Here is an 11730-nt window from a genome sequence, read left to right as displayed (position 1 = left end):
GCCCACATATCATGTCACTTTTTTAGGTATCCAGGTCTACTTTCACCTCTCAGTGGCACCCACTGAGGTTCTTCCAGTCTGGATATTCTGTGATTCTGTGATTATAAGACAAAGAGAAGTGAATTTCCTTTACTCTGACCTCATGTTTTTATGACCCTTCCTGTTCCTTGAGAGTCCGCCATGATTCCAAGTCCTCAGGATGATGGGGATTCTTGGGGGTCCAACGCCAAGTCCAGCCCCCCAGGTGTCCTGTGGCTAATTTATTTTGGAAAATGCTAAGGAACATGCACATAGCTGAGATTGTCCCACATCATTTGGGCCCAACCCCGGTTCCTGTGGATTTTTGTCCCATATGTTTCATGAGAAAACAAAACAAATTAGGTTTTAATCAACACTTAAAAGTTCTTTCCAACTCAAAACAGCTGGTCTGCATAATTTATTCATATTTTTTCTAAAAAATTAAGCAATCTGCTTTCATTTTTCAATGCAATGTGTTGCCCTGAAAAAAAAAAAACTAGGTTTCTATAGTCAAATCCATTTACTTGACCCTCCTGGGAGTGAGCGAACAGTGCTCCCCTGCAGCTCTTCCTCTCCAAATCTGGGCATATTCTTTGCAGAGATGAAGATCACATCTCTGCAGACATCCTCCTCTGGGCGGCTCTTTGCAGCATCCTCTCTCATCTGTCCCTACCAGAAGTTTGGCCTGCAAGCGCGGGTCTTTCTTGATCTCTTTTAGCATGGTGAGCACACCACTGCAGCGCATGGAGTGGCCAATCCTAGTGTGTCCCTGGAAACCCAGAAACAGATAAAAGTAACATGACCATGGGGTCAATAGGAATGTCTGTGGAGAGCAGACTCCTAAGGATAAAAATGGAACATGAAAACTAATGCAGCATGCATTTATTAAGCACCTACTATTTGCTTGGGATGATGGGATGCAAAGACCAAGATGAAATAGTTCTAATTTCCAGAAGCTTCCATTCTTCAAGTACATGAAGGCTTGAGTTCTTATAATTGGGAGTATCTGAACAAGTTTCTCAAAGGATATGATCTTTATCCTCTATCTTATTCAGGTTTTGTTCTTGATCCTTTCTTTTCCCTACTATGCCAAATGACTTCCAGGTGAGTCATAGAGTTTCCAGGAAAACTAAATTCCATTTAACATGATGTATTTTGGGTACAAAAACCTCACATTTTCCCAAGTGGCTCTCAGTGCCTATCTGAATTTGCCATTTCTTGGGAGAAAGCACCAGACCAGCTCCCAGAGAGGGTGTCTCTTTCCGGGAGACTCCAAGGCCTGAAGACTGTGTATGATATACACAAATCTGGTTCTAGAGTTGGGGTACAGCAACAAGTCAGATGATGGTATTCACTGTCCCCAAATGGTCTTTTGAGTGACTCACTGAGTCTGCACTTTCCATTTGTAAAATCCTCCCTCCATCCCCCATACAGCAAAGAAGCTAAAAAAGGAATGGGCTGCAGGAGCTCCTTTCTCCTAGCTGGTGTGATGGGGGTGAGGGACTAGACATCAGACTTGTGCTAGATGGTAAGGATCCAGAGGCAAAGTTCATAAGCATAAGGAACTATCAGGTAAGGAAGCTTCCTTTACTAGGGCAGGTCTATGCTGTCTAGACAACTTAGAGTCCTAAAGACTCGTTGACTAAATAGAATTCAAATAACTTGTGCAGCGTCCCAGAGCTCATTCAGATAAATGGAAGCATCCAAATCCAGGACCTGTTCCTCCAGAAAAAGTGTCTTATCCACTTTAACTTTGCTGGGAGAACACATGCCAAGAGTGCTGAACCTCTTCCTTCCTAAGACATTTAAGGCTCTCTGTGTCCAGAAAGCTCATGTTATAAGCTGACCCATGAGTCTTCCTCAGTAACTTGCACACCAGAGGGAAAGAGATGTGGGTAGAGACTAGAGTCATCAGCCTCCTACAGAGGCAGGAGGACATCCCAGGGAAGACACATAAAACTCGCTGTTCCTTTCACTTTGTACATTAGCCTTTATACACAAAACTAATGAAACTAAATTTCCTAATTTCCACACTTTGGCTGCAAATAACTTCAGAATGGGAGAAGACTGTGGCTTTCAGGGCTGCCTCCTTGCCTCCACCACTCAGCTGTCCTGGCTTCCTCATAGTTGTAACAAATTGGGGACTAGGTCTCAACTCCAGTCCTTCTGCCTATGAGCCCTTTCCCCAAATTACACTGCCCTGGCTAACTTTGTTAGCTATCCAAATCAAAGACAGTCTCTTGCTCAGACCTTATGGGACTGCATTTGGTTTCTTTCCAATATCCTCAGTGATGGTAAATCATCCCTGTTAGATGGTGGATTGGGTACAGTAAAAGTCATTCAATGACAAGGCTGGTGAAAAGTGGTCGCAGCCCTGGCTGGTTTTGTTTGCAATAAAATATCAGGGTCAAGTGGCTTGAACAAGGTCAAGTGACCAACATGTGTCATTACAAATAATAACAATAGCAATAATAAATAATAGTGATTGCAATAAATAGCAATTACAGTAGTAATAAATAATATTAACAACAAGAACTAAATGATCCCAGCTCAAAATAGGACCAAGTATCATCACCCTTGTACAAGTAAGAAAACTGAGGCTTTAAGGGAAGTCCCTTGCCTGAGGTCAGCTGGTAACAGTCAGAAGCAAGACTGAAATCCAGATTCCATGAACAGCCTGTACCCAGAACTGCCTGACTCCCATTTTCATGTCAGGTACTATTGGAGCCACAGTTGTTTATTGGGATGGATCTGTCATTCATCCTGCCATCTTTATTTCATGTTAATAGTTTACAAAGTGTTTTCCTGACAACAACTCCATATGGAGGTAAATACTACAGCATCAATACTTCCATTTTACACATGCAGAAATTGAGGCATCAACAAAGTGAAGTCTCGATAATCCCATAGAATGAACCAAGTCATTCTAATTCTGAGTCCAATAGACCCTCCACCACTTTCTAGCTTTTTCCTCAGAAAGCCAGTCTACTTCTCTTTCCAAAAAGACAAAACTCATAGAATATAAAGTTGGTAAGGGACTCCAGGTGACCTGATGTACACAACTGAAAGCTCTCCTGTTGCATCTCAGGTCTTTTCCTTCTGCCCCACATTTCCCAAGATGTAAAACAAAGAGGAGCTTTTGAATATTCCCCCATGTGACATTTACATGAAGGAAATTGCACAATGTCTCCTTTCTGTGGCCTGGAGGATAGCTCAGCTCTTTGGAGTGACTCTAGACACTGATGGGCGACTCTTTCCTCATCTTCCTCTCTCAGATGAGAGTGTTGGACAGACCTATGACCCTTTGAGATAGTTCCCATTTCTGGAGTCCCACCTGTTCTGTGTGATGTTCCATCCAAGTCTGGTTGTCACCATTTTATAGATGAGGAAGGATTTCAAGGACTTAGGGTAACAGGATTTGCTCAAAGGAGCTTCAGGGGCCATCAAGTCCAGCACTCTTGTCTCACAGATTGGAAAACTGAGCCCAGAGGGTTTAGTAATTTGAGTTTCCATAAGCAGCGGCAGAGTAGCAGAATTGGATATGAGGTCTTTGATTCCCAGTCCCATGCTCTTTGTATACACCTACGAACAGCTAGGTGGCCCAGCAGAAAGAATGCTGGGGCTGGGATTAGGAAGACTCGAATTCAAATCCAGCCTCAGACATTTACTGTGTAACCTGTGAGTGAGGCATTTGAAGCTGGTGTGCCTCCATTTTCTCAGCTGTAAAATGTAAAATAATAGTACCTGCCATGCAGGATTGTTGTAAGAATTCAATGAGAGAATAATTGTAAAGAGCTTTGCAAACCTACAGTGCTGTGCACATGATGCCCACGGTTAGCACAAACCAGGGTCATACAAGGAGAGATTAAGGAAGCCAAGGTTCAAATCTGAATGCCCCTCCTCAGATCGTTTGCTGCTCTCTCTATACTATTCTTTCATTTCCTCATTCCCAGAGAATCCAGAGAGGATGTGGGGCAGCAGAAGTGCCCAGTAGGTGACGGATCTAGGCTTTGTGACCTTCTCCTCTCTGGGCCTCAATGGAGTGATGCTGCCTCGCAGTTGTGACACCTCAGGAGCAAGGGTTGCCTGGCCTCTATATCGAGCCTTAGGACCGAGTCCACTGACTTAGACAAGGCCTGTGGCTTCCTTGTTACAGAGACTTCTCCAATAGCAAGAAAACATAAATTTGTACTCGTCCTATCACTAATTATTTTAGAGCATCCTCAGGACCTAAAAGTCATTTTTGTCATCTGGACAAGGCCACAAAGCCAGGAGGTGAGAGCTGAACTGGTTCTTTCTGACTCTGAGATCCCTTTGTCTTCTTTGGGGCAGTGGTTAGAGGTTTGGACAAGCAGTCAGGAAGAGCTGACTATCCTTTGCTGACGCTAAAGGTCTCTTTATCTACCGTGGAAGTGCCCTGATCTCCCAATGGAGAAGGCAACCTCATTAACCTAAGATCTGGGGCAACACTATCCAGCACTTAGAGGGTAGGCAAAAAATGCTGTTGATTTGTAATGTTTTCTTCCATTTCCCAATGGTGTATGTGTATATGGATGTCTTCCTGAAGTAGGAAATTAGGTGATGGGTTTTCTTTTGTAATCTTTCAAACACACACACACACACACACACACACACACACACACACACACACACACACACTTTCTTCCCCCAAATTTGAGTCATTGAAAATATCCTCTTTCAATGAATGAGAAATGGTTTAATTTTCTAATGTTAATGAACTAGATACAGCTTAAATTTCAGTTATTTTGGGTCCCTATCTCTGAAATGTGTGTGTGTGTGTATAAGTGCTTTGCAAACCTACAATGCTATACACATGATGCCCATTGTTATCATAAACTAGGGTTTATTTCAGAAAAGACTGAATAGAAGATTTGGGGATTGAACTGATCTTGAAGGAAAATAGCAAATGGGGAAGAACCCAATGAGGTCCCGTCTGGGGGATCTTAGTTTTGCCAGGGACTCAGGACTGTCAGGCAAAGACACCCATGACTGCTGCCTAATGGCCGATGGTAGTTGATTTTCTTTTTATAAACAGTATGTGTGTGAGTGTGTATGAGTGTATCTGTATGTGTCTGAGTGTATGTGAGTATGAGTGTGTGTGAATGTATGAGTATTTGTTTAAGTGTATGTGTGTATGTGTATGAGTGTGTGTGTCTATGTATATGAGTGTATATATGTATGTGTGTGAGTGTGCATATGAGTGTGTCTATATGAGTGTATGTATGAATGTATCTGCATGTGTATGAATGTGTGTATTAGTGTACATGAGGTGTGTGTACATGTGTAATGAGTATATATATATATGTGTGTGTCTAAGTGTGTGAGTGTTGCAGCAGTGTGTGTGTGGGGGGGGGGGGGTGGAAAGTAAATGAAGATCGCAGGCCAGCCAGCACCTTCGCCCCCGCCCGGGAAGGGCCCCGGTGATGTCCTCGCACTCTTCAGCTGGAACGGCAGGCGCCCGGGATCTTGCCGTGATCCCTTTTGTTAGACGATCACCAGGCTCCCCCGAAAGGGATCCCTGCGTTCCGAGGGAAGCTTCAGCAGAGACCGAGCCAAGGCGTCTTGCAAAAGGCCAGGGGCCCGCGCTCGGCAGATGGAGGCTTTCACGATGTCAGGAAGTGTCAGATATTAGCTTTGGCTCGGGAGGGTGGCTACTCTCCAAACAGATTGGGAAACAGACAGAAAGAGCAAGAACACCATTTGTTGTATTTCGATACATTGTGAACAGAAGGAGGCAAGACGGAGCATCCTTTTACACATCTTTTCCCTACTCCTTGTGAAAACAGTTTAGGATTTGTTATGTTCTATTAGCCCTTTCATTATGCAAAAACATGTGAAAGCCGGAGACGCTGCGAAGGGAACTTGTTTCCATTGTGATTGTCGGCGAGCTGGGCTAGTGACAATCCGATGGGAAGGAAAGCTTTCCCCCCTTTGAAACACTGAAATGTCAGAAAAGGAAGAGAGAGCTGAGAGCTGGCATCTCAGTCTGGGATGGTTTTGGAGGGAAGGAGGAGGAGAGAGGCGTTCCACCCTCGCAGCAGGGCTAGTGTCCTTAAACAGCAGGTGAGTGCTCGAAAAGCATTCTGGGAAACTTTTCTTGTCATTTTTGGATACAAATAAAATGGGAAGCAGCAGCTAGAGGGCAGTATCAGCTCCGAGCCCGAGAAACTGAGTCTGATGCTCAGATGGTGGTGTTTTTGACTAGGTGAGCTGGCTCAATTAGTGTTATTAATAATCGTGATTTATGTATTAGTTTAAGTTTGCAAAACACTATTTTATTTGTTCCCTCTAACAACATGTGAGTTAAGACTCAGCTGGCAAAGATTTTTCTTTAACCCCCTCCCCCATCCCTCCCTAAACTTTAAGCGAGACGTATTACTTTCCTTCTAGACCAACTACTTGATTTGGGGCTCTTGGCTATCATCCCTCACACTAAGTCTGGGTTGAACTGATGCTCATCAAAATTTGATGAAATTGGGAATCTCTTCTCCGAGCTTGGACTTGGTCCTGACTTTCTGGGGATATTGTTGGTTATTGAAGCTTCCTTTAAATTTTAGGGTTCCCCACTGCATTCATAAAGGACCTACTAAATGCCAGATGCTAAGAAAACAAGGATAAAATATATGTTATATACAACCTCTGGCTTCTAAGAGTTTACATTCAATAGGGAGTGGGATTGTTCATATCCCCATATGTACAATTTTTTTTAAGTAATTGAATGAGGAAATAACAGCTGAAAAAACCAGAAAAGTCTGAATTGAAGATTTGGAGATTAAACTGATCTTGAAGGAAAATAACAAATGGGGGAGAACCCAATGAGGTCCCTTCTGGGTGATCTTAGCTTTGCCAGGGACTCAGGATTCATTGTCAGGCATAGGACATCCTGTGACTGCTGCCTAATAGCTAGTGATAGTTGATTTTTTTCTTGATAAACAATTAAAACAATCTTTTGGCACTTTGAAGTCAACTTTCTCCCAGATTGAGAAATTGAGACCAGGGAACTGGGCCCAGTTTTTCTTTACTTAAAGGCAGGTTTCTAATGTTATTGCTTCTATTAAACTCCTTTGACTTGTGGATTTAGGAGACAGGTTCAAATCCTGCCACTGGCACTTAGTAGCTTGAACAAATCAATCTCTCTGGACATTTTCCATCTCTGCAAAATAAGAGTGGTAGGCGGGGCTAGATAAGCACTCTTCCTTTCTAGGGCTAAATCTATCGTCTTTCTATCCTTTCCAGTGAGTTCTCAGGTCCGTGAGAACAGGTTTTGTGCTGTATTAAGGTGTCTAAGCTATGTATGTGGAATTAAGTTTAAATGCAGTCTTGGGCACATAGAGAGTACCCAACAAATGTTTGTATATACAGAATGAATGGGTAGCTAGATGGTGCAATGTAGAGAGCACTGGGCCTAGAGTCAGAAAACCCTGAATTCAAATCCACATTCATGCATTTACATATGACTCTGGGTAAGTCACTTCTCCCTGCTTGCCTCAGTTCTGTAAAATGAGCTGGAGAAGAAAATGGCAAACCACTCCAATTTCTTTGCCAAGAAAGTCCCAAATAGGAACATGAAGAATTGCATATGACTGAAACGACTGAACAACAACAGAATAAATACAAATAGAACAAATACAAATAAATGTAAGCTAATTAATTAAGTTAAGGGGAGAGGGACACTAGCAGTTGTGAGGAGGAAGAAGGGTCTCATGCAGAAGATGACTGATCTGTGCTTCAAGAAAAAGAGGCTCTTTCTTAAAACACAATCTTTACATTTCTAATAGAAAAAAAAACTGCATGATTAAATTAAATGAGACTAGAGACATAAGCCCATCTTCTCCATACTATAGTTAGTTGAGTCTCAGAGATAGCCAATGACTCTGCCATAATGTCAGAGCATTATAGCTTTCTTCTTCTCTAGCCTCATGATTTTCCCATTTCACCGGGGAAATGAGGGAGCCCAGGACACTTGGGGTAGATGAATCAGCAGAAGAATCTGAGTTTCACATAATCCAAATGTTTCCCTCCATCTGCCTCTGCATCTACATCTCCATCCTTTCTCCCTCCTTCCTTTTTTTCTTACTGTCTCTTTCACATATACATGTATATATACATATATAATATACACATATTATATATGTATGTATATATATATATATACACATATGTTTGTATGGAAAGGAAAAGAGCTTTTTTAAAAGCTTGCTTAGACTACAAACCCCAAACTTTGCCTCTGAATACACTGAAGTGAGCCCTAAATAGCATCTTCACAATAACCCTGTTGCTCAAGGCATTTAACATACTTGCAAGGTTGAGTAGGGAGTTTTTAGTTCAATCACTAATGGAAAATAAGCTTAATTGGTCTATTTGTGGCAATCCTTTGAAAACTTTAAGGAGAAAAAACATTTTACAGAAAATAACCATCCTCTTTGATATTCACAAGCTGCTCTGAAACAAAAAAAAAAAAAAAAAAAAAAAAAAAAAAAAAAGAAAAAGTCATTCTGTGCTTTTAAGAGGGAAGCACCACATGTAGACAATAGTAAAGTCTTTAGTGGAAACACTGATGCTTGCCTTGGTGGATGTTATGGTCACTCTACTGAATCACTTTTCCTTTTATTCTTGTTTTATATGTAGATGTGACCTTCTGCAGCTAGAGTGGAAGCTCCTGGAGGCAGAATTTTATTGTTTTTGTCTTTTCTTCCTCAGCAACTGTTCCAATGCCTGGCAGTGAAGACAGGGACAAAACTTGTGGTTTATTTGGTTCAGGGAAATCCCACATCTAGGGAATCTTTGCAGTAATAAAGACTGGCACTTTCTCAGAAACATAGTATCTTGGGGGGTTCCTTAGAGTGCTGAAGTAGAAGTGATTTACACATGGTCACAGAGACTATATATGTCACAGACTGGACTTGAACCTGCTTTGAATATAGAGAGATCTCTATGCAGTAGGACCCATTGCCACTAGGAGGTATATAGTAGACTGGATAAATAATAATTGTCTGAGAGAGGGAGGTTGTTTATTGGTAAATGCAGTAAGACAAAAAAAAAAAAAAAGGAATCAATTGAATTTTAAATTAAAAATAAAAGAGACTCACCTTTCAAATCAACCATCTTTCTGGGGAACCATTTTGTCCCAGATAGAGCATGAAAGAGAAAATCAGGAATGTAGATGAGCTTGTGGTTAGAACACTGGGTCCAGGATCAAAAAGCTCTGCCCTTAGACACTTTTTATCTTGGTGGCCTGAGGAAAATCTGTGTTGGTTTCCGCATCAGTAAAATGAGAATAATAATAGCTCCTCCCTCCTAGATTATTGTGAGGATCAAATCAGGAATATAGATGAGCCAGTGGTTAGAACAGTGAGTCCAGGATGAGAAAGATCTGCCTTTAGACTTTTCTTACCTTGGTGACCTGAGGAAAATCTGTCTTGATTTTCTCATCAGTAAAATGAGGAAAATAATAGCTCCTCCCTCCCAGGTTATTGTGAGGATCCAATGAGATATTTCTAAAGCCCTTTGTAAACTTTAAAGTGCTATATAAATGATAGACATTATTATTATTCTGTTTGAGTCGCATGTGCCACTAAAATCAGATTGTGGAAAGTTCTTTCATCTCATTTGCCTCAGGTGTCTTGGCAATGATGGACTGTAGCTGCCTGTTATGTTCATGTCTAAAGATAAGGAAATAATAGATAAATCAGTCAAGTTTATTGGGGCTTATCTGAAAGGGACTATAGAAGAGAGTACGGAGCCCCTGCCTTCAAGAAACTTCTGGTCTTCCCAAGATTTTGGATCATTTACCCAGAGGCAGTTGGTGAAGCCTTTTATGGGCCAGGGAGACATGAGGTGATAGGTAGCTCATCTGACTCTACTTCCCAGGGTGCCCATTTCCTTGGGACAGGCTGTACTTTTCTGAGGGGTCCTGCTTTGGAGAAACCGGCTGCTGGCACTCACGGGCCACACTCCTTGGCAGTAAATGCTGGCTCAGCCCTGACAGATTGATGCCTGTTTCCTGGGGATTAATAACCAACTGAGAAGCGTTGATGGCCTCGCACAGGGCCAGGAGTCATTACCCTCGGCTGGTCATTAATCCCCAGGCAGCGCCCCTCCCTCCACACGGGGAATTGCTTGGCAAAGTTGAAAATGGAAATATATTTATATGATGCAGAAGATTTCTCTTTTCCCACAGATAGTGAGATTATACTTAGCACGGGAGAGCTATTGCCAGCCATTTAATGTCCTGAATATTAGTGTGCCCGACTGCCTAATGGGTTTCTCCACACTCAGATTGTGCAGTATTGAGGTTTCCGCTTTCGTCCCCCACCCCAACGATCAGAGAACGCCAACGTCAGCCTTCGGATCCTTGTGCTTTACCCCCAAGCCTCTCTGCCTCATTACGGTCTCACAGATAGCAGAGGACTTTGAAATGTTTCCAGTTTTAATTACGAGGTAGTCTAATGAAGGCAGCAGAAAACTGGGAAGTTGGAGGCGAAATCCCATGTGATCTAAGGCTGGACACTACCAGAATCACATAAAACAGGAAGTGGTCATGTTGTCTGCCATAGCTTCGGGTCTTTGGATCATATACAAATGTGATTGTGCATATATATGCACACACATGCAAATGATGCTTTCGATATGTTTACAAATATACATGAGTGTGTTCCCAATAGAGAATAGTAAGGAGATGTTTAGACCTAGATGGCAACTTTGAGATCACCCAGGTTAACTTCTCCATTTTACAGATAAGGAAATTGAGACACAAAAAGTGGAAGTTATTTCTCAGAGTTTTCCAATGTAGGATTATAATCCTAGAGCCAGAAAGGACCCAAAGTCATCTGGTCCGATTTATTCATTTTATTTTTTTTATTAGTACAGATACTATAGAATGTTTCATGAATTTGCATGCCATCCTTGCCCAGAGACCAGAATCTTCTCTGTATTGTTCCAATTTTAGTCTCCATGCTTCCAAGGGAGCACCTGGTCATTTTCCATATGTGGAAATTGAGGCCCAGAAAGGGGAATTGATTTGCTAGAATCACAAAAATTGCATAAATACAAAAAAATGTGAAAAAAAATCACCAAGTGCTTACTATGTACCAGGCACTGAATGTGGCACTTGGAAGACAAATATAAGTAAGCAAGACACACCTTGTCCTCAAGGAGCTTGTACTCTAATAAGGGCAGGGAACATTTAATCATTTATCGGAAATTATCAAAAGCCAATAGGCTTGTGCACTTGCCTCTTGATTCTTCAATAGGAAGAAAAAATGGGAGTGTGTTTGCCCTTAGACACAAGAAAGCCATTAAGATGTATATAAGGATGGATATGTTTGATTCATCCCCACTTCTGGTTGACTAGAGTATCAATACCTACAAACCAACTCAGAGAGGCAGAATACTAACGTGTCCTTGGGTTCCAGTCCTGCCTTGGATGCCCAATGATTGGGTGACTCCGGGATAGTCACTTAATTTACCAATGTCCCAAGCAGCTCCCAAAGACCATAAATCACAGGCAATTTTTGAGCTTCATGGCTGAAGGGATTTGCCTGCTAAGGAGTCCCTGTACCAATTAAATCACAGGTATAGGACTAAAGCAAAATGAGTGACATAAGCTAGTTTCAGAGGCTAAATGACCACTTGTGAAGTATATTCTTTAGAGGGAAATTGTATTCTGGTATGGAATGAACTAGATGGAAC

At 41.9% G+C, this 11730-nt stretch overlaps 1 non-coding gene across 1 annotated transcript; it reads right to left on the bottom strand.

Annotated features, from left to right (window-relative positions):
- Positions 1–10907: 10907 nt before the first annotated feature.
- Positions 10908–11010, bottom strand: LOC127539569 (U6 spliceosomal RNA). Its single transcript, XR_007947994.1, has one exon. It is a non-coding gene; the product is annotated as a U6 spliceosomal RNA (small nuclear RNA).
- Positions 11011–11730: the final 720 nt, after the last annotated feature.

Source organism: Antechinus flavipes, chromosome 5, assembly GCF_016432865.1.
Source record: "Antechinus flavipes isolate AdamAnt ecotype Samford, QLD, Australia chromosome 5, AdamAnt_v2, whole genome shotgun sequence".
NCBI lineage: Eukaryota > Metazoa > Chordata > Mammalia > Dasyuromorphia > Dasyuridae > Antechinus > Antechinus flavipes.
Note: the sequence above shows the minus strand (reverse complement) of the source record. Positions and strands in the feature narration are given on the sequence as shown.